At 48.4% G+C, this 24,300-nt stretch overlaps 1 protein-coding gene across 2 annotated transcripts in view; it reads right to left on the reverse strand.

Moving 5' to 3' along the window:
- The window catches only part of TIAM2 (TIAM Rac1 associated GEF 2), a 273,644-nt gene that overhangs the window by 67,620 nt on the left and 181,724 nt on the right, over nucleotides 1-24,300 (reverse strand). The gene's annotated exons all lie outside the window — the stretch shown is intronic.

The following is a 24,300-nucleotide window of genomic DNA, read 5'->3' on the forward strand; positions in this document are numbered from 1 at the left end:
CCCATCAAGCAGAACGAAAATAAGACCATTTGAATCCCCATACAATTGATCACACCTGATTCATTATGGTGCAGAAAATATTAGATGGACAATTTGCACTGAGAGAAAAAATAAAGAACTCAGGATGGCCATGCAAGGGCTAGTCAAGTCCTCAACTAGTCTTGTCCTCAACTAGTCTAGTCCTCAACTAGTCTAGTCATCAGCCAGCAAGTCCTTTACTAGATGTGATAGGTAGGTTTTTGTGGCAACAAAGCCAGTGATCACATGTGAGATTAGTTGAAGGCTGGAGAGATAAATGGCCGGACAAGCCTCGCCTCTTCTCTTGCTCTTTGATCATCAGACCAGTGTGCGGCCGCCTTGCTTGTTCTGTGCCTCCAGTTGCCAGCTACACTACCTGTGGGACGCCTACCCGTGGACTGTGTCACTGTAACTTGAGGTTCCTTCAAGACCTGCTTTGCCACGCTACTGGAAGGTACATCTCTTGAGTTGGGGACTGTCGGACCCTGTCATCTGGCTGACTGTTGGTGACCTGCTTGCTGTTTGCTGCCTATGGCCGGATAGCCTGAATTGCTCCACGGAGGACTATCCTGCAGCCCTCAAGACTTGAAGGACTGCCGGTATGCTAGAGAACCCTGTCTAACACACTAGACAAGTCCTAAGCTAGTCGATTCTTGACTAGCCCCCAACCCGTCAAGTCCTAAGCAGTGTCATTAACAGAGATCCCCATTGATACTAAGTACTTCTATCAGAGATAAGGAATCTACTTTACTAAGGATATCTGAGCCTATGTTTTTATTGTTACTATTTTCACTTCAAGGAAAATCAAGGCAGCAGGTGAGGGTCAGTGTTAGGCCTTCAGAGAAGTAAATCCCACCACATCATGGAAAAGACAAATACCAGACATCTCGCAAGTCTACACAACCCAAGGGCACATTCTTGTCAGCGATGCACCTTCTGACCAGGTGATCGAGCGAGAAGCACACAATGACCATCCATGTTCTCAGACGACTTAAGAGCAACGATGAACAGCAAATGTCTCATGACTTGGACAGACTGGAGGACACCATGCTGAATGAAGTTAGTCAATCACAAAGAGACAAACATTGCAGGTGACCACTGTTAGAAAATAAATTGAGATAAAGCTTTTCACCCTAAAAGAAACAGACTTTGATGGGTACCAGGGGTGGGACAGGGAGGGAGGGAAGGAATGACATCATGCTAGAGGGTAGACAGGGGTTAACTGGGGTGAAGCGGAAGATAATATTCTAGGTGAGGGGGAAACACAGAAGGCTAGGGGGGACAGGGTTGGCAAGTGGGAGGTTTGGATAAGTGGTTTAAATTGGTGAACAAAAAATTACCTGAAAGGTAAATTCCTCAATTCACATTAAAAAGAAGTTAACTAATAAAAAAATGACACAACATGCTTCTGGGATTTGATCCGATCATCTTGGAATAAATACCATTAAAGTACAAAAGGAAACGAAGAGGAACGGCAACATGGCCATTGTCATCAAGGTGGTTTTAGTCCCACCTATGGGTTACACCTTGGGTTGATAACTGCAGGGTCAATTGGTCAAACCCAGCAGCAACCTCCAAGGAGAAAGATGAGGCTGTGTGCTCCTGTAGAATTCATACTCTTCGAAACCCACAGGGACAATTCTCCTCTGTCCTCCAGGGTCATTACAAGTTGGAAGGGACCTGCGGGCGGCGAGGGGGGTGAGGATGCTGGCTGCTGAGGCAGCGGTGGTTCAGAACTGCCCCTGTGGGTGTCAGAGACTGTCACTCTCCAAGGGAGTAGAAAGGGTTTCGAACTGTGGACCTGTCCAGTAGGGTCAGTATGAGTCAAAATCAACTTGATGGCAATGAGTTTGGAGTTTGGGCTTTTAAAATGATTGTTATTTGGTCCTAAATATTAGCCAGTGAAAGTCTCATGGATCACTCATTCCAATCCACAATCGATCCTGGGGGTGGCACAGGGCCGGGCAGTATTTCATTCTGCTCCACATGGATCACCATGAATGGTGGGGGTGGGGGAAGTTAGTGTGAAGGGGCAAAGGGAAGACAACTGGGTAGCAGCCAAGAACCCCCACACCACATGCTGACTTCGACATGTGGAGGAAAAGGCCTTCTCAGATGATACATGCAGATACATGGAGGACGGAGGTGGATCTACATGCTTGCTCTCCAACTAGGGTACAGCTGGGACACAGTGAGTGGGCTGCACCCCAAAGAAGTAAGACCAAGAGCTCCTGTCCCCTTTCAGAGCCCCTGAAGAAAAGAAAGTAGTCCATAATAAGTGGGGTCCTCAACCAAGGCATGGGTCCTACCAGAAACCATTGCCCAGCACACGGCCAGGGCCCCGGTGCCAGTTTTCATTATACCCGGGGGAATACACCCCACAACACTGTGCTTTAAACAACCAAAGACGTCCAATGAACTGCAATTTAAGTTCAAAAGCCTTAAGAGCGACCAAAATGGAGTTCTAGGGAAAGAACCTGAGTAGAAACCCAAGAAAGCATGAACAAGATTCCACTGGAGGGTGGGGGTGGCTGGTGAGGGGAAAGAACCCCAATAAATGCCTCTGTGAAGGAAGTGCTCTTGCTCCTTCGGGTTCAAGGAAGGGGATAGAATATCATTCAGTCACCAAAAATATGAAGTTATGTTTCATGTCCGTGACTGTGGTGGTTACATCATTTCATGTCAACTTGAAGACAGACCTGTCAATCAGGTCATAGCCAGATGGTGCCTCCCTGTGGGCGTGGCCTTCTCATATGGAGGATCCTGGGAACCTTCCCTTCTCTCTCTGCCTCGCCTTCCTGCAAGTTAACTGCTAGAGTCCTGGAGATGCGTCTACCGCCATTGGATCCACAGGACTTTTCACCAACCAACCTATGATATTCCTGCATTCTGCATCATTGCAGGTGGCTGTGTGAGTCTGAAGAAAGACTTATGGACTAATACCAGACTTATGGACTTGAGTCAGACTGGGCTGGGACATTTTCACAATACATAGATAATTACTTCCTGCTACAAAGCACTTTCTTACACATATATAAGGGTCTCTGGATCTGTTTCTCTAGTCAACCCGGCCTAACACAATGACTCACGCTTCAATATAAATGAGCCGGGGAGAGTATTATGGCGAGTGAAAAAAGCCAGTGAGAAAGGACCGCACACCAGAATGTTCCCTTTGCGTGAAATGTCCACATGGAAGAATTCAGAGACAGGAAGTGGAGAAGCCCATGCAAGGGCTCAGGAAACAGGGCAGAGGAGCTTCGGAGAAGACAACTGATAGACATGGGGTTGGATTTTGGGGGGTAGGGGGAGCAGTGTTGAAAACGATGCTAAAAGTAGACTCTGGTGATGGTGGCAAACTTCATGAACCCACAAAAAAAACTACTGAATGGTCCACTCGAACAGGGTAGCATTTTAGGCCACAGAGAATGTTCCATTAAAAAAAAAAACAGAAGGTAAGTGTACTGGTGCCGGTTCTATGGGTTCTTGGATGTTGGCGTGGGCACGTGATGGCAATGCCAATGGAAAGCCTTTCAAACCATCCGGAAACGCATCTGGATAAAGATGGTGAGGTGGCGGCTGCACACACCTGACCTCTCCCTGAACTGAGACAGTTTCCTCGCCTGGTTCTGAGGTTTGAGCCCATTGTTGCAGCCATTGGGTCAGTCCATCTCACGGAGGGCCTTCCTCCTTCACCGACCCTCGACTTCCCAGGCCCGATGGCTTCTACAGGGACGGGTCCCTCCCGGAGATGCATCAACGGTACAGAGATGACCTCTCCCATCCTCACTTCTAAGGCGCATCCTGGCTGTGTGTCTTCTAAGACATCTGTCTTGGAAGTCCGTGGTATATCCAACATGCCTCACCAACGCCATAACTCACAAGCATCAATCGTGCACTGTGGATTAGTAAGTAAGCAGGACTACGCTCGTGCCTACCTTGCCAATGGGGCAACCTGTCCCGGAGACAAAACTCAGCTCTGAGGAAGGCTGTGCCCAAGTCTTACAATCAGACTTATAGTGAAGAAACTCAAGAACCTTCAAGGTCGGCTGCAAGGATTCCTACACACACACACACACTCACTCACACACACACACCCCCGTGGCTCCCTCTCAGGAACACAGCCATCCATTTGGGATGAGAAGCTCCTCATAGCGCTCCCTCCCTCCCTCCCCAGTATGCCCCAGAATTGGGGCACGCCTCCCCAGAGAATAAATACATCCTGGCCAGCTGCAGATAAAAGGGTGACGTTCTAGTTGGGGTTGAAGGCCCGCTGGCTGGGCACGCCTCAAGGCTGTCACCTCTGGGAACTAAGCGTATGAACTTTAACTAACATGGTGTCAACCTTTCCAGCTCCTTTCTTTCCCTCGTTCATTTTCATAAAGACCAAAGACAAAACTCCGTCAACATCCAAATGACTTGACTAATAGCACCCTACAAAGATGCCCAGGCTTCACGGCAGCCTTGAGCGGTGACTCACCCACGGAAGTGGGAGAGTCAGAATTAGACTCGCAAACACCAGCCATTCGGGAGCAAATGATTCAAGGGTTGTTGGGAAGGTCAAAGCAGACAAGCCAAGGAGCGCACGGCCTTCCCTGCGTGGTGGCTGCTGCTCACTGAGCTGGGAAGGCCTCTGCAGTGGGAAGGGGCCGCCGGGGGACTTCCAGGAGGAAGGGGCCATGCTGGCTGGCTCCATAGGCGGCGACTGGACACACTCAGTGGGAACCATTCCCGTTGTCTGAGCCCATTACCTACGGTTCGTGTGAAACCGTACAGGACACCAGATGCACAGAAGGAGATACCTGCTTTGATTCACGATGCGCTAAAGGCCGGAGGGTGGCGTTGTGGTTATGCCTTGAGCTGCTCACCACAACATCAGCAGTTCGAAACCACCAGCCACTCCTCAGGAGCTAGATGAGGTTTTCTACTCCCGTAAAGAGTCACAGTCTCAGAAACTCACAGGGGCAGTTCTACCCTGCCCTACAGGATTACTGTGGGGTTTGTTTTGTTTCAGAGGCCGGAGTATTGGGTGACAGCAACAGTTTTTCTGGAAGGACAAGAGGCCAGAGCTTCTCGCAGAAGAAAAACCCAAACCAAACTCATGGCCAACAAGTTGATGCAGACTCACAGCAACCCTGAAGGACAAGGTGGAACGGCCCCCGGGGGTTTCCAAGACTGTATCTCTTTATGTGAGTAGAAAACCCCATCTTACTCCAGCTGAGCGGCTGGTGGTTTCGAACTGCTGACCATGTGGATTGAAGTCCAATGTGTAATCATCAGGACTCCTCACAGAAGTCACCCATTGAATTTCACTAAGGGTTTCCTATGCCGCTTTCAAAGTACGTCTTCCCGACACTCCCAACAATGGATACTCCAAGCTCGGTCCCCTTTCCCTCCTACAGGCGAAGGATGAGAGCGGCCAAGGAGCAAATGCGAACAGAAGACAAGCACATTTCTACGGAAATGGACAGTGTATCATCGCTCATCAGAGCTGAGTGCCGTGGAAGCAGAAAAACGTGTTACGATGCCAGCCCTGACTGGATTGTGCAATGAAAGGTACGGATTGGTTGCACGTGTGTTTCAAATGTCCTGGACGACCAACCATAAACCAGCATGCTTTCTCCCTACAGGAGGAACAAAACTCTCAAGTAGACTTGCTGCTCTTGTTAGTACCTTAGTGCTGATTTCGACTCACGACAACCCCATGAGAATGCACACAACTATTGGGCTGCCATCTCTATGGGAAGGAGCTCTGGGGCACAAGGATGAAGTGTTCTCCTGTGAACCAAGAGCACAACAGTTCAAGCCCACCCACAGGCTCCATGGAACAATGGCAAGTGATCGGCTCCCATAAGAACTTAGTAGCACGGAGTCAATTCCTACACAAAGTAAACAGCTCTTCTTTCTCCTCTGGAGCCACTGATAAGTTTGGATCACTGACCATATGATTACCAACTCAGTTCTCACCCACTCTGCCACCAGGGACCCCCTGTTGTTGCTACACACTCACGGCCATTGAGTCGATGCCAATGCATAGCAACCCTAGAGAACCGGGCAGCACTGCCCCTGCGGGTTCCCAAGACTGTAACTCTTCATGGGAATAGAAGGCCTCATCGTTCTGCCTCAGAGCAGATGGTGGTTGTGAACTGCTGACCTTGAAGTTAGCAGCAAAATTCATAGCCACTAAACCACCATGGTTCCTTGCTATAGTTACCAGGTACCACCATCAAATCGGTTCCAACTCATAGCCACCCAGCCCTTATATACAACAGAACAACCCACTGCCCAGTCCTGAGTCATCCTCACGATCACTGAGCCCACGGTCACAGCCACGGACGGCATCCATTCATCTCCGTGAGAGCCTTCTGCTTTTGGGACTGACCCTCTACTTTACCAAGAATGGCGTCCTTCTCCAGGGACTGGTTCTCCCTGGGCCACCTGCCCAAAGAACTTGAGACAAGTCTCGCCATCCTCACTTCTATGACAGATGTGCTCATTCTGTTGGCCGTCCATGGTGCCATCAATGTTCTTTGCCAGCAAAATCCAAAGCCACCAATGTCGGGGCCTTCCTTATTCAGCGCCCAGTTTTCACAAGCATATCAGGTGATTGACAATCACACGGCGGGGGTCAGTCTCACCTTAGTCCTCCAAATGACATCTCTGCTCTTCTCCACTTCAAGGAGACCGTCCGTAGTAGATTCGCCCAATGCAATCTGTCTCGTCTGTCGCTTCCACCAGCGTGGATTGTGGAGTCAAGTACAACGAAACCATGAACAGCTTCGATCTCTTCTCTGTTTATCATAATGCTGCTCCCTGGTCTGGCTGTCAGGAGTTTTGGTTTCTTTCTGTTGAGGTGTGATCCGTCCTGGCAGCTGTCGTCTTTGATCTTCATCCGTCACTGCTTCCAGTCTTCTTCACTTTCAGCAAGTGAGGGTTCATCACCCGCATTTGGCAGGTCATTACTGAGACTTCCTCCAATCCTACTGTCCTGGCCGCCTTCATAGAGTCCGGCTTCTCAGAATATTTGTTCGACACACAGACTGAGGAGGATGGGAAAAGGATACAGCCCTGCCGTACACCTTCCCTGATCCTAAAGCCCACGGTATCTCCCTGTCCTGTTAAAAAACCTGCCTCCGAGTCTAGTCCACATGAGCACAATTGCTCAATCTACTGCCTTCAAGTGGATTCTGACTCATTCATCTTTCTCCCTTGGAACAGCTGGTAGGTTTGAACCACTGGCCTTGTGGTTAGCAGCCTACCACTTACACAGCACCAGCCAGTTACTCCTCAGCCACAGCTTAGTGCCCTGCAGTTCCCATTCTTTGCAGCGTTATCCATGATCAGTAAAACACAGGTGAACATAGTCTGACAGTCTCTGCTTTCAAACCATTATAGCCTAGGAAACCCTATGGGGCAGTTCTACTGCTCTGACATACACGGTCCTTAGGAGTCGGAATGGACTCGTGGTTCACCACCACCAACAATCTAAATGGCAGTGGATCACCAGATCTTTCTCCCGCTGAGCCAATAAGTGGGTCAAACCACCAATCTTTCCATTAGCAGCCGAAAAATTAGCTGCGGCACCAGTTGCCGCTCAAGTCTCATTTGGGTTGGTAATTTCCTGGAATTCTGTACGTGGGCTTTTATTAGAAGTCATTTCAAAGTCCTTTTGGAAGCAGGTGGACTATTCAGTATAAATCTTGACTTAGCATGAGTTTCCCCAGGCTGAACTCTTGGGCACCCCCTAACGCTATCCACCTGTACGTAGTCTTCCCATCTTAGCCCAAGGCCAGTCCCTTCTTCCTAGGAGTTGCACTCAAAGCCTCTCCCGCCCTCACTCACAGCCGGTTTCCTCAGCAGGTACTGGCTCTGCTTCCCAGGCTCCATCCTCTTGGGGCAACAGCACCACCTCCTCCCACCTGGTCACTGCCAAAGCCATCTGGCCGCCACTCGGCCTGCTCGGCTCAACAACCAGTCAGGGGCCATGTGAAAACCCCAGCCAGCCCATGGGGGCACTCTGCTACAATCCATGTTTGGTTCCTCCTTGTCCTTGGAACAAACGTCACATCTTCACACGGCCGCCAGACCTGAACATGGCCGCCAGGCCGTACCCACACGGCTGTGCGCCTACCTCCTCTCTGGCCTCCCCTCGCACTGCCCTCCAGCTCCCAGCACTCCCATCCGGGTGGATTGGTCTACCAGCTAAGTCTTCAATGTGTCGTTTCCTGTCCATCCCAGGTCCCTTCCTCTTGACTGTCCACATGGCTGTCTTTGCTCACATCCCCTTCTTAATGCGGGAAGACCGGCGAGCTGAAACTGTGACCTCCCCCATTCCTACTCCTCACCCCAATTCCACTCCTCTTAACCCAAGCTAGTGGCGGTAGGTGGAGTCTGACACCGGGGTCAGTGCGTAGCCATGTGTAACTGTAGGGTTTTCAACGGCTGCTGATTTGGGAAGTAGATTGTCAGTCCTTTCTTCTGAGGGGCCTGTCTAGGGGGAATGCGCCCCTGCCAGAGTCCCAGCTATGACTTCCTCCCAGACCTCCCATCCATTCAAGGCCAGGTGCAGAGCTGGCCACCTGGGAGCACCCAGGGCGTCCTGAGGGGATCCTCGGCGAAGCAGTCCCAGAGGGCTGATGGCAGCTCAGTGCGCAGCCAGGACAGTTGTCCAGGGTTACGTCACAGACATCCCATGACCCACTCCCCTTCCCTACAAAGGAAGGGTCAGACCAAACCCTGACCTGCTGGCCGCCCCCTGTCACAGCACTGCACATCCATGAGTCATCTCTCCATAAATAACCAAAGTCCAGTTCTTCTAGCTCTCAGCACCTAGTCCCCAGGAAGGGCAGTCTCTGCTTAGGGCACCACCCCATGGGTGCCTCAACCTTTAAGTCAGCAGCCAAGGGCATTAACTGGTGACAAGACTCAGACACCTCTATCCTTTGGACATGGACTTATCTACTTCTCTGAAGAGCCCTGGTAGTAAAATATGTATGCATCGGGCTGTGATCTGCATGGTTGGCAGTTCAAAACCACTAGCAGCTCCTCGGGAGAAAGACTGGGCTTTTTACCTCCTGTGAACAGTTACAGTCTCAGAAACCCACAGGGGGGTCACTGTGAGTCAGTATTGACTCCATGGCAGTGAGTTTTGAGGGTTTGGGAGTTGTTGTTCTTAAATTGTTTCCATACAGCACTTCACACCTCTGTGTTGAGTATTAGGTCTATTGATCATTACCTATTTCCACCCACTGAGAGTTAAGCTCCACATAGGAAAGGATTTTTTTAAGTCTGTTGTATTCACCTCTGGGAATTCTGGGGGTGTCCTGGGGTATGTGTTAGGCTGCTAACCTGAAGGTTTTGTAGGAGAAAGATGAGGCTTTCTACTCCCATAAAGACTTGCTCTCTCGGAAACTCACAAGGTCCATTCTACCCTGTCCTAGAGGGTCAGTAGGAATGACAATCGACTCGCTGGCGGTGAAGTGGCTTGGGTTGTAGTTCAGTTCATCACTGTGGTAACCCTCTCACACATCTGAAACAGTAGACCACAGGGTGGAGGACCCAGCAAGCAAGGGATGCATTTTGTCCACATCAGAGATTCATCATCTAAGTAAGGCCGCCATGTCCCTCTCCCAATCCCACCATCTCTGCCCACAGATTCCAAACCCCTGACAAGGACCATGTACCCAACCCACAAGGTAAGCCTCAGCTTACCTGTGCTGACTCACTCCTCTGATGCCAACCATTTGATGAAAAACAAAACAAAAGAGATGTGAACAGCATATAAAACCGTTCACGACAGATGAGTAGTCCGTGCTTACCTTGGGGGCTGGGTACTTGGTCCCTGTCAGGGTTGTACATTTGAAAAGCTCTTTGATTCTGGGGGAAGGGGCCGTGGGGTTGGGAGAGAGACAGGTGGCGGCCATACTGAGAATGCCTGATGTAGTGACCAAATGTCAAACTGTTCACTCCAGATCAGTAGGTAAGCAGAGGCAAGGCTGTGTTTATCTGGGGTGCTGGGTAATCTGTCCCTGGGATGCAGTTACTAAATCTCGGTGAAAGCAATAAGTGGAAGAAAAGCATTAGAAAGAGAGAGTATTTGCTCCCCCGAGATGCCGGCTTCGGGGTTGGTCTCGTGGTGCGTGCGTGACGGCGGGAAGCAGTCCCGGAGCGGCAGAGAGGAGAGAATGCACTGGCTCATTTCCTGGACCTAATTTGAGGGTTTGAAATCAGAATTGCGATTAAATCTAGTCATTCGTTTGCCGATTCCCTGGTGTAAAAACATAAAATCCTCAAAGTGATATTAAGTTATTTGTCCCAGAGACTCCACCTCCAGGTATAAATAAAAGCAGGCTTCCTTTGCGAGGGACTGGTTTTATCTCCTGCACATTTTAAAAAGGGAAGAAGAACATGATGTTACACATAACATTGGCATCTTCCGGAAAAAGGGCATGCTGACAAATGTGAGAGATGGGAAGTCTCTTTTTCATTTTTTTCCAAACAGATATTTACGAAGTGGCTATATTTATGTGCCTGGTAATTTATTGGGCGTAAAACACGTGTGAAAAATGGGACCATCAATAAGGAAGACCATAAGAGAATTGATTTCGTTGAATTATGGTGCTGGCGAAGAATACGGAAAGTAGCCTGCGTGCAGAAGAGCAAACGAATCTGACAGAAGTGCTTTCAGAATGGCCTTTAGAAGGAAAGATGTCAAGACTTCACCTCACATGCTTTGGACACGTTATTGGGAGAGACTAGCTCCTGTCTGGTAAAGAAAGGCAACCAAAGAAACTGATGAAGACGCTTGGGGAGATGGACTGACACCATGGCTCCTACAATGGGCCCCAGTATGGGAACAATTGTGAAGATGGTATAGGACCGGGTCGTGTCTCTTTCTGTAGGATCGCTGTGAGCTGGAACAGACTTGACAGTACCTAACAGCAGCAACAACAAAAGCACAGGTGACAGTCCTGTGTGACAAGGGAACGTGGTGTCCCTCCAAGGCACATGCACTCTGAGATAGCTGCAGTCACACAGAGTTAGTGTAAAGGCCGGCACTCAAGCACAGGTTGTCTGGATTGACTTCCATGCTCTCAACCACGTGCGGTAGTTACATCATCTCGTGTCAACTTGAGGGTGTTAAGAGTGAAGGGGTGGAGTCTAGCCTGTCAATCAGGTCACAGTCGGATGATGCCTCCTTGTGGCATGGTCTTCTCATGAGGATTTAGGAACTTCCTCTCTTTCTCCCTGGAGGGGCCACATTCTCTCTCTACCTTGGTCTTCCTGTTGGCAAGCCACGAGGAGACTTGCTGAGACCTGCCTCACCCTTCTGTTGAAGAGCCACATTCAGAGAGCTGGATGTGCCTCGTGTAGACCCACACTATGGCTGAGATGCTTCCACAGCCATTGGATCCACAAAGCTTTGCACCCACCAGCCTGTGATCTTCCTGCATTCTGCAACACTGCATGTGGCTGGGTGAGTCTGAAGAGGGACTTATTAGACTTATGGGCTAATATCTGACTAGATATGGACTGGGCTAGGATGTTTTCTCAATATACAATTGCTCTTTAATATAAAGCTCTTTCGTGTATATATATATGAGTATCTCTGGATTTGTCTCTCTAGTCAATCAGGCCTAACACACTGTGTCACTATCTACCGTAGGGGAGTCTTTAATAATTACTTTCACCCCTTGAAATCTTGTCCCATGAACATATGAGGGGGTAGGCAAGCACCAAGCAACCCACTCTGAGTTGCAAACAGTGGCATCACCTGGGAAGATTCTCTCTGGTCAGAGTGCAATTTTTCTTAAAAGCACTTTCACTCGAACCTCATTTTTTATGATGGTCAATTTAAGAACAGCATGCAGCTGTGAAATTTTGTTTCCTGCTCAGGAAAAAATGCCGCAGAAACTGTTGTGATGTTAAACACAGCTGACAAGGACAGCGCTATGGGAAAAAAAACTCAAGTGTACAAGTGGTTTTCTCATTTCAAAAAGAGTGAAATGTCGATGAATGACAAACCGCATTCTGGAGGTCAGTCAACTTCCTGAACAGATGAAAATGTCGACAAAATTCATGCACTTGTGCTCAAAGACCAACGACAGCCCACTGAAGAGAAAGGAAGTTATCTGGACTGTCTTGGAGCTCGGTACAGTGAATTTTAACGGAAGACTGGGAATGAGAAGGGTCACTGTGCTGTGTGTGCCTCAGGTGCTGACTGACCAGGAAAAAGAGCGCCGAGTGGAAACAGGCCAGGTTTAGAAAGAACAGCACTGAAGCGACCCAGATTTTTTCCCCAAGGTCATTACTGGTGATGAGACATGGTGCCATTCTTATGGTGCCCAAAAGCAAACATCAATCAAGCCAGAGGTTGACGCCACTGTCACCTCACTCCAAAAAACTTATCAAGTGAAATCAAAGATCAAGACGACGCTCATTTGTTTTTTTAATGTGAGGGGGCTAGTGCATTTGGAGTTCGTTCACCAGGTCAGGCTGCTGATCAGGGTTTCTGTTTAGAGGTTCTGAAAATATTTCAGAACAGTGTGTAACAAAAAGGGCCTGATTTGTAGCAGACAGGGAACTGGTTTTGCTACCACGACAATGCGCCCGCTCACGCAGCCATCTCAGTGCACCAGTTTGGGGCAACAAACAGCATGCCTCTCTTGCCCCATGCACCTTAACCTCACTCCATGCGACTTCTTTTAATTTCTGCAAATGATGAGGGACATGAAAGGACAGTGATTTGACAACTTAGAAGAGGTGAAGAAAAAAAATGAGGAAGGTGCTGTCAGTCATCCCAACATGATTTTGAAAACTGTGTCCATGAATGGAATCGCAGATTTGAACAAATGTATGAAGCATAACGGAGAGTACTTTGAAGGTGATAAAGTTGTTTTGTAAAACAAAATTAAATATATAGCTTTGGGGGGAGGTGAATTCCGGTTTCTGAGGGGTACCCATATTGGACAAAATAAAGCTACTATTACAATATCTCGTCTCTAGAAATGAGAGCAAATCTGTGGTCTGACTTTCAGCCAAGTGACAGGAAGACCTATGGGGTGAACAAGAATGCCAGGGAGGAGCACACTCCATAAACAGGGCCCCCTATCCCCCCCCAGAGGCAGCAGTAGCCCGTGGACAAAGCTCAGAAGGCAGGAAGGGGCACCCAAAAAGGACCAAAGGAAACGGGAAACCAGGCAGGCAGGGGGAGCGTGCTGTTCCATTGTGTGTGTGTGGGGGGGGGAGGTGTGCATAAACAGCCTCAATCAAAGACACTAACCATTGAAGGAAAGACCCGTCTTTTTTCTGTAAACATTCATCCAAATCACTAAAAAAAAAGTGAAGAGGGAGAAGAAACAAGAGATAGAAAAAGGAAATTCCATACTTGGCCCTTCCTGACGACCCCAATTCCTTTATGCGGAAGAGTTAAGGCAGAGAAGGAATCCAGTTTTCAGCCCGTAACACAAACGGAAGTGGAGACAAGCGTCATGTGGCAACCAGCACTCCCAACATTGCAGACGCGGAGTCTAATTTTTCTTTCTTTATGTAACAAGCGATGAAATGTCCTCTCCTGCCAGCTAACCCGGCTTCAGTGAGTCATTACCTCACACAGGGAGGCCTGACTCACTCTCCGTGGATGAGCATCCCGAACCCTTGAATGGCTCTTACAAGTGGCACAGCCAACGGGAACATGGTGCGGGCTCCTCAGAGGCATTCAGGAGATATGCTTGTCTTTCGGGTTCAGAGACAAGATCGGGTTTTGCTCAACAGCCTGACAAACTTTCTTCTTCAGCTTCTATTCAGCTGTCTGTTCCCACAACATCTCACCCTCTCAGGAACCCTCTACAGAGCGGCCATGAGTTGGAATGAGCTCCATGGCCCTGGGTTTGACCATGGGTCCTCAGTGATTGAGGAGCCTTAGTAGTGGAATTGGTTACATGTCGGGCTGCTAACCACAAGATCAATAGTTCAAACCCATCAGCCTATTTAAAGGAGAGAGATGAGGCTGTCTTTTCCCCTAAAGATTTACAGTCTCTGAAATCATAGGACGCAATTCTACCTTGTCCTATAGGGTCACTGTGAGTCAGAATTGACTCAACTGGCAGTTGGTTTGGTTTCAAGTTTAAAAAAAAAAAGAAAAGAAAAAGTATTTTACTGCACTGGGTGGAAGTTTGCATTTCAGATCATTTTCATATTAAACAACTTATCAAATCCCCCAATAGCTTTCTCTGGGCCCCTCCTCCCCCTGCCCCTTCTCTCTCTTGAAGAATTTTATCTTTACTTCACCTCTGTCTAGCTTACTGCTTCCCCTTCCCCTGGTTACCACCAAATCCCATTTGTTTCTATATGAAACCTTCACCTTGATTTTTTTTCTTTCCCAACAATGGTCTTGGAGAAGAACATTGAAAACGCCATGGACTGCTAAAAGGACAAACCGATCTGTCTTGGAAGAAGAACAGAGCATTCCTTGGAGGCAAAGACAGCAAGACTTCGTCTTACATGCTTTGGACATGCTGTCAGGACAGACCAGTTCCCGGAGGGCATCGTGCTTGGTAAAGTGGAGGGGCAGCAAGGGAGTGGAAGGCCCTCAGGGAGATGGACAGACACATGGCTGCATCAGCGGGCTCGGGCAATTGCAGGACAGAAAGTGTTTCGTTCTGTTGTGCACAGGGTCACTATGGGCCGTAGCTGACTCGATGGCACCTCACAACAACAACAGTGGGCTCAAACGATGTTTGTCCTTTTGTGGTTGACTAATTTCACTCCACATGACGCCCTCCGTTTTGAGCTGTTTCATTCAGTGACAGAATTCTCACCTTCCACGTCGGAGGTCTGGGTTGGATTCCCAGCCAATGTGCCTCGTGCACCTGTCCGTGGACACCTGTGTGCTGCTATGACTGAACAGGTTTCAGCAGAGCTTTCAGGTGAAGACGGACTAGGAAGAAAGGCCTGGTGATCACCTACTAAAAATCAGCCAAGAAAACACTTTCGATCACAACTCTCTGATCTGCATGCAGTTGACCACGAGGGTGGAGCAGAGCCTGGCTGCAGTCCATTCCACTGTGCACGGGTCCCTCCGAGCTGACCCACCTTGGCTAAACACAGCTCTCAGTCCATTGCTGTGGGGGAGGCCCTGTCCACCACGTCAGTAGGTTTTAGTCTGTCCACAATATCCTCAAAGGTGGCTCATGAAGATGCCACCAGTCATGGATAGTGTCACAATGTCACACCTTGCACTTGTATTTCCAGAGAACTCAAGAAGTCCTAGTGGTGTAGTGGGTTATGTAGTAAGCTGTTAACCACAAGGTCAGCAGTTCAAAACCATCAGCTATTAGTTGGTAGAAAAACAGGTCTTTCTATTCCCACAAAGATCTACAGTCTCAGATCCCACAGGGGCAGTTCTACCCTGTCCTACACGGTCACTTTGAGTTGGAACGGACTTGATTTCAATGAGTACAGAAACTCATTTTATTTGTTCTTTTTAAAAGCTGAGTATTATTTTACAAATAACTTCTGGTTGTTGTACACAGCTATCATTGAAGGCCCAAGGACATGAAGTTCTCACAGTGGATCTGGGGGAGGGAGAGTAGGTATCTACATGCACCATCGACCTGCAAGTTCACATAACCACTCCACAGGCTCGTTGCATGGCCAGAAAAGCCCTGTCCGCCTTCTACAAGGCAGGGAAGGTAAACTAACTCAGCACTCATTCCTTGTTTCATAGACGCACCATGGCTACCTGAGACAAGGCTGGCACTCAGGAGGGTTTTACAACCTGGCCCCGAAGACTCTCTGGCCTGATTTCCCACTTGGCCTCCTCACACGCCAGTCGTGGGATCTCCAGTTCCCATCCCTAAGCCCCAGGTCTCTTGTTGTCTGTGACATGCCCTTCCTGTGACTGACCCCACCCGCCCAAGCCCACACACATCAGGCCCACGGCTTGTTCCTCAGCAGTGGCCCCATCGCAAAGCTCCTCCCAGTGTCTCATCGAGGGCTCTGCCTCTCCCTGTGGACCTGCTAGTATTAGAAACACGGAAATTCACTCACTGACTCCCAGTGACCCTGTACTCACAGGGTGGAACGGCCCCTGCGCGTTTCCGAGACTGCACCTCTTTTCGGGAGTAGAAAGCTGTATCTGTCTTTCTCCCGAGGAGCGCCTGTTGGTTTAGAACTTCCAACCTCAAGGTTACCAGGGCAACAGGTCACCCACTCTGCCATCAGGGCTCCTCAGAAACAAAAAAGCCAGTGGGAACGTCACCTCTGGGCAACACCTCCAGTTCTCTTTATTCGACGGAAAAATATTTTAACTTATTTCTAATCATTTTATTGGATGCTATTACAGATATTATAACAATCCATCGTTCAATTAGATCAAGCATAATTATATTATTGCCATTGTCATTTTCAAGATATTTTCTTTCTTCTTGAACTCTTTTATATCAGCTCCCTGTTATCCCCTCCACATCCTACCCTCCAGGAATCCTTGTTCTTATATTATAAATAGTTGTTGTTATTATTATTATGGTTCTTATTATTGCCATGTCTTACCCTGGCCACTGTGTCTGTTCCCCTGTAATTCTGTTATTTATTCCCCTCAAGCCATCTTCGTTATTGGTGTCCCCTTCCCCCACCCCTCTCTTATCATACCCCAGAGAATCATTGCTCCCGTTACTATTTCTAATGGGTTTATCATCCTGGATTTCATGCATCAAATGATCTTCATTATACAAGTGAATATTCGCAGGTCTAACAAGCTTAATGAGGTAAAACTGGGACCAATATAGTAAGGGGGGAAATATGAAAGAACTAGAGGACAGTTATGTGCTTCTTCAGTGCTATACTGCACCTTGGATATACCTTCCTCCTGTGTGGCCCTTGTGTGAGGGACTGTCCAATTATCTTACAGGCGGGTTTGGGGTCTCCACTTCGTCTACGCTTCTTTACGTCAATTTGATTGCTTGTTTTTGAACTTCTGATACCTACTCCCGCCGACACCTCATGATCACACAGACTGGTGTGCTTCTTCCACATGGGCTTTGTTGCTTCCCTGCTAGATGGCCGCTTGTTTAACTATAAGCCTTTAAGAACCCAGACACTGCATCTTTTGATAGTTGAGCACCATCAGCTTTCTTCACTCCATTTGCTTATGTGCCCATTTTTATCTTCAGCCATTGTGTCAGGAAAGTGAGTATCATACATTGTTACATTACTAGAACAAACCATTCTTGTACTGAGGTAAGATTGAAGTAGCGGCCCAAAGTCTAGATAGGAATTTCTGAGCTGTGAATTCCCATCAATGAGTGCTTTATGCTCTCCATTCAACGGAAGGCTTCTGGGAGTCCAACGTGACGTGTGATTCAACTGCATGTGCCTGAAAAATTCAGCAGTAAGCAGACACTCTTATGACATGTGTCAGATGAGCAAGTGAAAACATGAGCGAGAAAAAGGAAGCCCATTTCCCAAAGATCATTGTGACATGAAAATTCTTATCCAAGGACTTTGGTTTGTTCCACAGCCAACGGAAAGCTGCTTGCTCATTCCCATCTATGCAACTGAAAACCCCTTCAGCTAATGTTGTTGTTGTTGTTAGGTGCCGCCACGTTGATCAAGACTCATAGTGACCCGATGTACAACAGAACGGACCGCCACCTGCTCTTGTGCCAGCCTCACATCTGTTCTCATGTCGGAGCCCATGGCTGCAGCCACTGTATCAATCCATCTCGTTGAAGGTCTCCCTCTCTGCCCTGTCCTACTTTATCAAGCATAATGCCCCTCTCCAGGGACTGGTCTCTTCTGACAACATGTCTAAAATATGTAAGGTGAAGTCTCTCCATCCTCGCTTCTACTAAGGAGCATTCTGGCTGTACTGCTTACAACACAGCCTTGTTTGTTCTTTTGGGAGTCCAGGGCACTTTCGATAGTCTTTGCCAGCACTAGAATCTAAATGCAATGACAGTCCCTTTGTCTACCTTCTTTAATGTCCAACTTTCACATATATAGGAGGCAACTGAAAATAGCGTGGCTTGAGTCAGGTGCACCCCAGTCCTCAAAGTAACATCCTTGCTTTTCAACCTTGTAAAGAGGTCCTGGTACAGATTTGCCCGCTGCAGTGCATCCTTTGCTTGCCTGACAACTGCTTCCACAAGTACTGATTGTGGCTCCAAGCCAAGACAAAATCCTTGGCATCAATCTTTTCTCTGTTTCTCATGATGTTACCTATTGGTCCAGTTGTGAGAATTTTGGTTTTCTTTACACTGACTTGCAATCCATCCTGAAGTCTGCAAACCTCAATCTTCATCGGCAGTGCTTCAAGTCCTCCTCACTTTCAGCGATCGAAATGTGTCATAGCTGCTTATCTCAAGTTGTGAATAAGCCTTCCTCCATCCAGAAGCCGCATTCTTCTTCGCATAAGCCAGCTTCTATGATGATTTGCTCTGAATACAGATTGAACAAGGATGGAGAGAGGACACAACCCTCACACACAGCGTTCCTGATTTTAAAGCATGCGGTGTTCCCGTGTTCTGTTTGCACAACTGCCTCTCGATCCATGTACAGGTTCCACACGAGCACAATGAATGCACATTCTCCTTAAGGTTATCAATAGTTCGTTATGATTTAGACAGTTGAACATCTTTCTGGCATTCTCTGCTTCAACCCAAGATCCATCTGACATCAGAAATGATGTCCCTTGTTCCACGTCCTGGCCTGACCCTCTGACAGCTCCTGTCAATGCACTGCTGCAACAGCTGCTGGATGGTCGTCAGCAGCATTTCGTGTGCCTATCATATGAATGATATTGTTCCACAAGCTGTGCATTCTGTTGGGTCACCTTCCTGCGGAATGGGCACACATATGAATCGCTTTCAGCCAAGTGGCTAGATAGCTGACTTCCAGTTTTCTTGGCATAGACAAGAGCATGCCTCCAGTGCTTCATCAGCGTCCTGAAACACTTCACCTGGTTTCCCATCAATTCCTGAAGCCTTGCTTTGGGTTAGTGCCTTCAGGTCAGCTTGGACTTCCTCCTTCGGTACCACTGGTTCTTGCTCATACGCTACCTCCTCCAAGGGTGAAATGCCGACTAGTTCTTTTTGGTACATGAACTACTGGGAAATGGTTGGTTAGTGAACTAATTAAGTAAAACTCTGTAGCATCCTCTAGTCTTAGGAGCGTCTCCCTGTTTTGTTTTTTTTTATTTTTATGGGGAGCTCAATGTCACTGCTTAAGAAGCAAGAAACAGTTAAATCTTCCTGTGACCATTCGTGCACGCCCTTACTTAGAGAAGAAAATGATTATGCTGCTTTGTAGGGTCAGAGGATCTCGGCCCCTTAACACGGGTCACAGGGTTGGGAGTGCATCTGACTGCCCTAAATGCTCTTGCTCCAGGGGACACTGTGGGTGAGCTGGCGGGACGATTGTGTGCTGAGTTGCTTTGCTTTTTAAAACCTTTCCTTATAAGTGCACAACAGGGTTAGATGAACAGTATTAATAAGAAGAAATGTATTTGTGAAGTAGCTTTATTCAATTGAGTATTCATTCCAATATAGACTAATACAAGGGGGAAATAGGTTTGTTACTTATCTTAACAGTATTACTTCTATATAAACAATAGACTAACTCCAGGGACTATTTAGGAGTTGGAGGAAATTTTTGGTCTTCATTATAACTTAATGGTTGAGCTTGGCCCATTGCCTGGCTGGTTTAAAGCCATCTAGGAATGCATTAGGACTTACTAATTAAAACTGTGTCCTGTGGTAAAGGAGCTATACTTTTGTAATTAAGTCTGAAGCTTATAAATAGGATTTATGGGGTTTTAGGTAAGATTTAGGCTGAATTTACTTTCGATTACAGGACAGCCAGCTACCAGCAGGCTTGGCTGACTCTTCACCTCTACCTATTTTGCGACATAGATGCACTGGGTTTTTATAACTACTCCTAGGTAGCTCACCTGGTTTCAGGAAATTTGACTCAAGTTTGCTGGGTCAGATGTGTTTGAGTTCATTGATTGTCAGCTTTAATCATCTTTGCTATGCTGCGCTTGAAGTTAAATCTTTCATCTATCCTTACGGTTCTCTCTATCGCTCAACTTACTAAAATTTCCATCTCCTATACTTTAGAAAATACGTACCTGCTTCTATTTAGGGCGTTAAATTAATGTGAGTGACTGAACTAGGAGCGAGGGTCTAGTGCAAAGTAGACCGTATCAGTTGAGCTCTTCTAGGTGTGGGTTGAATGCGTTAGTTAAACGCCACCTTGGGTTGCTTTCCAATATGCCTGCCTCGTCATGACTCCCTCTTCTGATATGGTAAGGGGTTGGAAATAGGTCTCAGTTGTTATGAGTATCTGAGGAGGGAGACAGTTGGTCTGTGTGGGAGTTACATAATCTGGTGTCAACTTACGACAGGGTGGAGTCTAGCCTGTCAACCAGGTCACAGCTTGATGACCTCATTTGGAGGCGCTAAGGGGATAAATAGCTCACTGGAGGCCAGATACACACAGACTCTCTGCTTCGTCTTCATGCTGACTAGACACATGGAGCTACGCTAGAGCCCTGGGGCTGGAGCAGCCACGTGGCGACCCCTGCCAAGCCGGTGGCTACTTTCTCGAAACTTGGTGACTAAGGGCAGGTGAGGGAGATGATATGCATGGTGACGAAGATCAACCCAGCTAAAGAGCGAGATCATAGTTTTCAAATAAAAATTTGATGTCCTGGTTCAACCAGCGTTTTCCAGCGTTTCAATAGTGTAGGAGGAAAGTACGCCTTTTTAGGACTAGTGATATTTCTTGCTGGGTGGAGCAGTAGTTAATTCGCTTGATGACTAATTGAAAGGTTGGCGGTTCAAACCACCCAGAGGCGTCGTAAAAGAACGGGCAGGAAATTTGCTTCCTAAAGGTCAGCTTTGACAGCCCCGAGGGCAGCAGTTCCACCCTGACACAGGGGCTCCCACATCATCTCCTATCAACTTGAGCAAAGGGGTGGAGTCTAGCCTGTCAATCGGGTCATAGGCAATGGGGCCTCTGTGAGAGCCTGGTCTTCAATTGAAGATTCTGGGAACTCCTGTCTTCCTCTCTGAGGTAGAACACACACTCTCTCTGCTTCACAATTCTGTTGACAAGCTATATCGAGCCACACCAATGGCAGTCAGAGCCCGGGAGGAGCCACATGGAGACCCTCACCAACGCTGAGATGCTTCTACCGCCACTGGATCTACAAGACTTTCCACTCACTGGCCTGTGGTCTTCCTGCATTCGGCGTCATTGCATGGCTGCATGAGTCTAAAGAGGAATTTCTGGACTAGTGTCAGACTTATGGGCTAATGTCAGACTTACAGACTTGATCTGAACTGAGCTGGAATATTTCTTAATGTATAATTTCTTTTTGATATAAAGTTCTCTCTTACACATCTGAGTGTCTATGAATTTGCTTCTTTAGTCTACTGGACTAACGCAGTCACAAAGGATGCCGCTATAGCTGGTTTGGGGTATTTTTTGTCTTTTATGGTTCATAGCTATTTTCATCTGGGAAGAAAGTTGGGGTGGCAGGGGTTGGGATGTGTCAGCCAGCTGGACTCAGGACCAACAACTTCACACCCAAACAGAGGGAGCCTCCTCCTAGCTAGACATTGTCCATCAACTGGAAGCCAACCTGCCCTGGCACTCATTAACAGGAACCAAGGGGCTTCCGAACAGCGAGCTGGCTCTATAGACCTTCCCCTTGCCAGCGGTGGGGGGTGGGGGAGGTAGCTTATAACAAGTGCACACATTCCCAAGAGCAACTCACTCCAGGCAGGAAAACCTCACCTGGGGAGCTTCTGAGAGCTTCAGCCTGACACTACTCACCCATCAACTTTCAAAGAAAATGGTCCAAAAAAGATAAAGGAACAGGCTTATCGGTCACATAGAAGCTAGTAGACACCCCTCCCCACATCACCTCCTCTTGAAACATCGACCCTTAGCCACCCTCCAGGACTAGAAATGAACACACACACACACACACACACACACACACACACACACACACACACACACACACACCCTTATGGCTCAGTTTTCAGGCAAACAACAGACAGGCCTATGAGGGGAATGATGGTACCAGTTACACACCTCTGACCCATCTACCATCTGCCACAGAAGGAGGGCATTCCCCCAGGAACAATGTCCGGAAGGGTCCAGGCAGAAGGAGGAGCAGAAGCAGGAGACACCGGGAGCAACTGAGATGAGGGGCGGGGCGAGGGGCGTGACATCGGGGATTACTATACAGGAGATGAAGCACAGTGTGTCCGGTTCCCGGCTGAACAACGAACTTGCCCTGTAAAACTTCCCTCGATTCAAAATAAAGAGTCAAAACAAATTAGTGAGAGAGAGAGAGAGAGATTCAGAAGTGTGTGTGTGTGTGTGTGTGTGTGTGTGTGTGTTTTATAAAAAAGACTGTAAGTACCTCTCCCGTCTGGGGAGCCGTTTTCTCCCAATGAGAGCAGGAGCAGGGGCATTTTCTACTTTGCCTCCTGCTAAATCTGAGGGGGGGGTGCAAGTGGGATACAAAAAGCTTTTCCCCAGGTTGCCACCCCATAATATATGCCCAGCTTAGGCCCTGCTTGCTAGCGCATCAGAGGTCAGCTGCCTCGAGGGTATCTCCCTGAGACATTCAGCCAACTAGAGCAATCTCACTCTATAGCAGCAGTTCTCAACCTGTGGGTCTCGACCCCTTTGGGGGGTCAAACAACCCTTTCACAAGGCTCACCAGATTCATAACAGTAGTAAAATGACAGTCTGAAGTAGCAACAAAAACAATTTTATGGTTGGGGGCGGCAGGGGGAGGGGGGTCACCACACATGAGGAACTGTATTAAAGGGTCGTGGCATTAGGAAGGCTGAGAACCATTGCTGTAGTCTGTCCCACCCTAAGTAGGGCCCACTCCCTGCTGATAAGGATGGTGGATTGTTTCCCTGAAGGAGAGCCCAGAGACAAGGTCAGCCAACTCAAGGGGGACCAAGGTTAGGCAGTCATCCTGAATCTAGGGTCCGCCCATCTTGTCACATGTATACCCCTAGTTCTTTCCCTTCCTATGCATGTGTACTCCTAGCTCACCCCCTTTCTGTCGTACATATGCCACAGTACAGCCCCTTCCTGTGACGATGTGGTTGCCTGTCCCCTCAGCACATATAACCTTGCTCCTCCCCTGTCTCTCTGCGTGGACCTGGCTGCTGAGATCATGACCGTCCTGGAGGTGAGCAATTGCATGCCTTGTATTAATTTTACTCCTCAATGACACAATCACCCCTTGGACCCGTTCAATTGTGGGGGCTGGTACAGGGGCTTCAAAAGGTGCCCCCACCACCACCACCATTCTAACCACACAGTGTTCACTGCCATGTCCAGATGGAGCATGCGTCCACACCATAGCGGCCCTGTGGATGCCAACCTTGTTCTGGATCCGCAGCCCCAGGGAGACACTTGCAAAGCTGGGGGGGGGGGTGTTCTCAAAAAATGACATTCCCCAGAAGAGGGATTTTTTTTTCATACATCAGTCCCCAAAACATCTCTCACAGAAACGCTTGTGAAGTCAGGTCTGGCGGCCAGTGTCTTCCATGGTGGTCTTGGGGGTTCCAAAGCTAAACGGGGTCCTTTAGGAGGTCGAATGAAGTCTCTGTAGATGGTCTGACATGCAATCCTTCCCCTTAGTCACCCCCCTCTTCGGCTCTGGGTAACCAGCACAAGTAGACACCTATCAAGTGGACGGGAAAGAGGCGTCTGCTTCCCCTCATGGAAAGGAACAGGATAGGGAGCGCTGACCAATCCACAACTGCCTCTCGATCCCTGCGCAAGTTCCTTATGAGCGCAATGGAGGAATTCCCTTCCTCTCAAGGTTAGCCACGATTTGTTAGGATCCATAGAGCTGAATGTCCTGGCACAGTCAATAAAGCCCGAGTAAACATCTTACTGGTATTCTCTGCTTCCGGCCCAAATCCATCCGACATCAGGACTGACTCTGCTTGCTCCACATCCTCTTCTGAATCCGGCCGGAACCTCTGGCAGCTCCCTGTCAGGATACGGCTGCAACCGTTGTTGGATGATCCCACATGAATTAGGAGCCTCTTTCCTCCGTTAGCTATCCTTAAGAACAACCAAACAGCTCTCTCTCTCTCCGGCTCCATTTTCTCCGCCGCCGGGGGCCGGGGTCTCCTGTGGGGGACCCAGTCGGTACCCCAGGTCTCCCTCCAGGGCCGGGGTGAACCCGCGGGGGAGCCGGGAGGGGGAAGCCGGGTGGGGGTGGGGGTGGAGGGA

This window comes from Tenrec ecaudatus, chromosome 7 (assembly GCF_050624435.1).
Source record: "Tenrec ecaudatus isolate mTenEca1 chromosome 7, mTenEca1.hap1, whole genome shotgun sequence".
Classification (NCBI taxonomy): domain Eukaryota; kingdom Metazoa; phylum Chordata; class Mammalia; order Afrosoricida; family Tenrecidae; genus Tenrec; species Tenrec ecaudatus.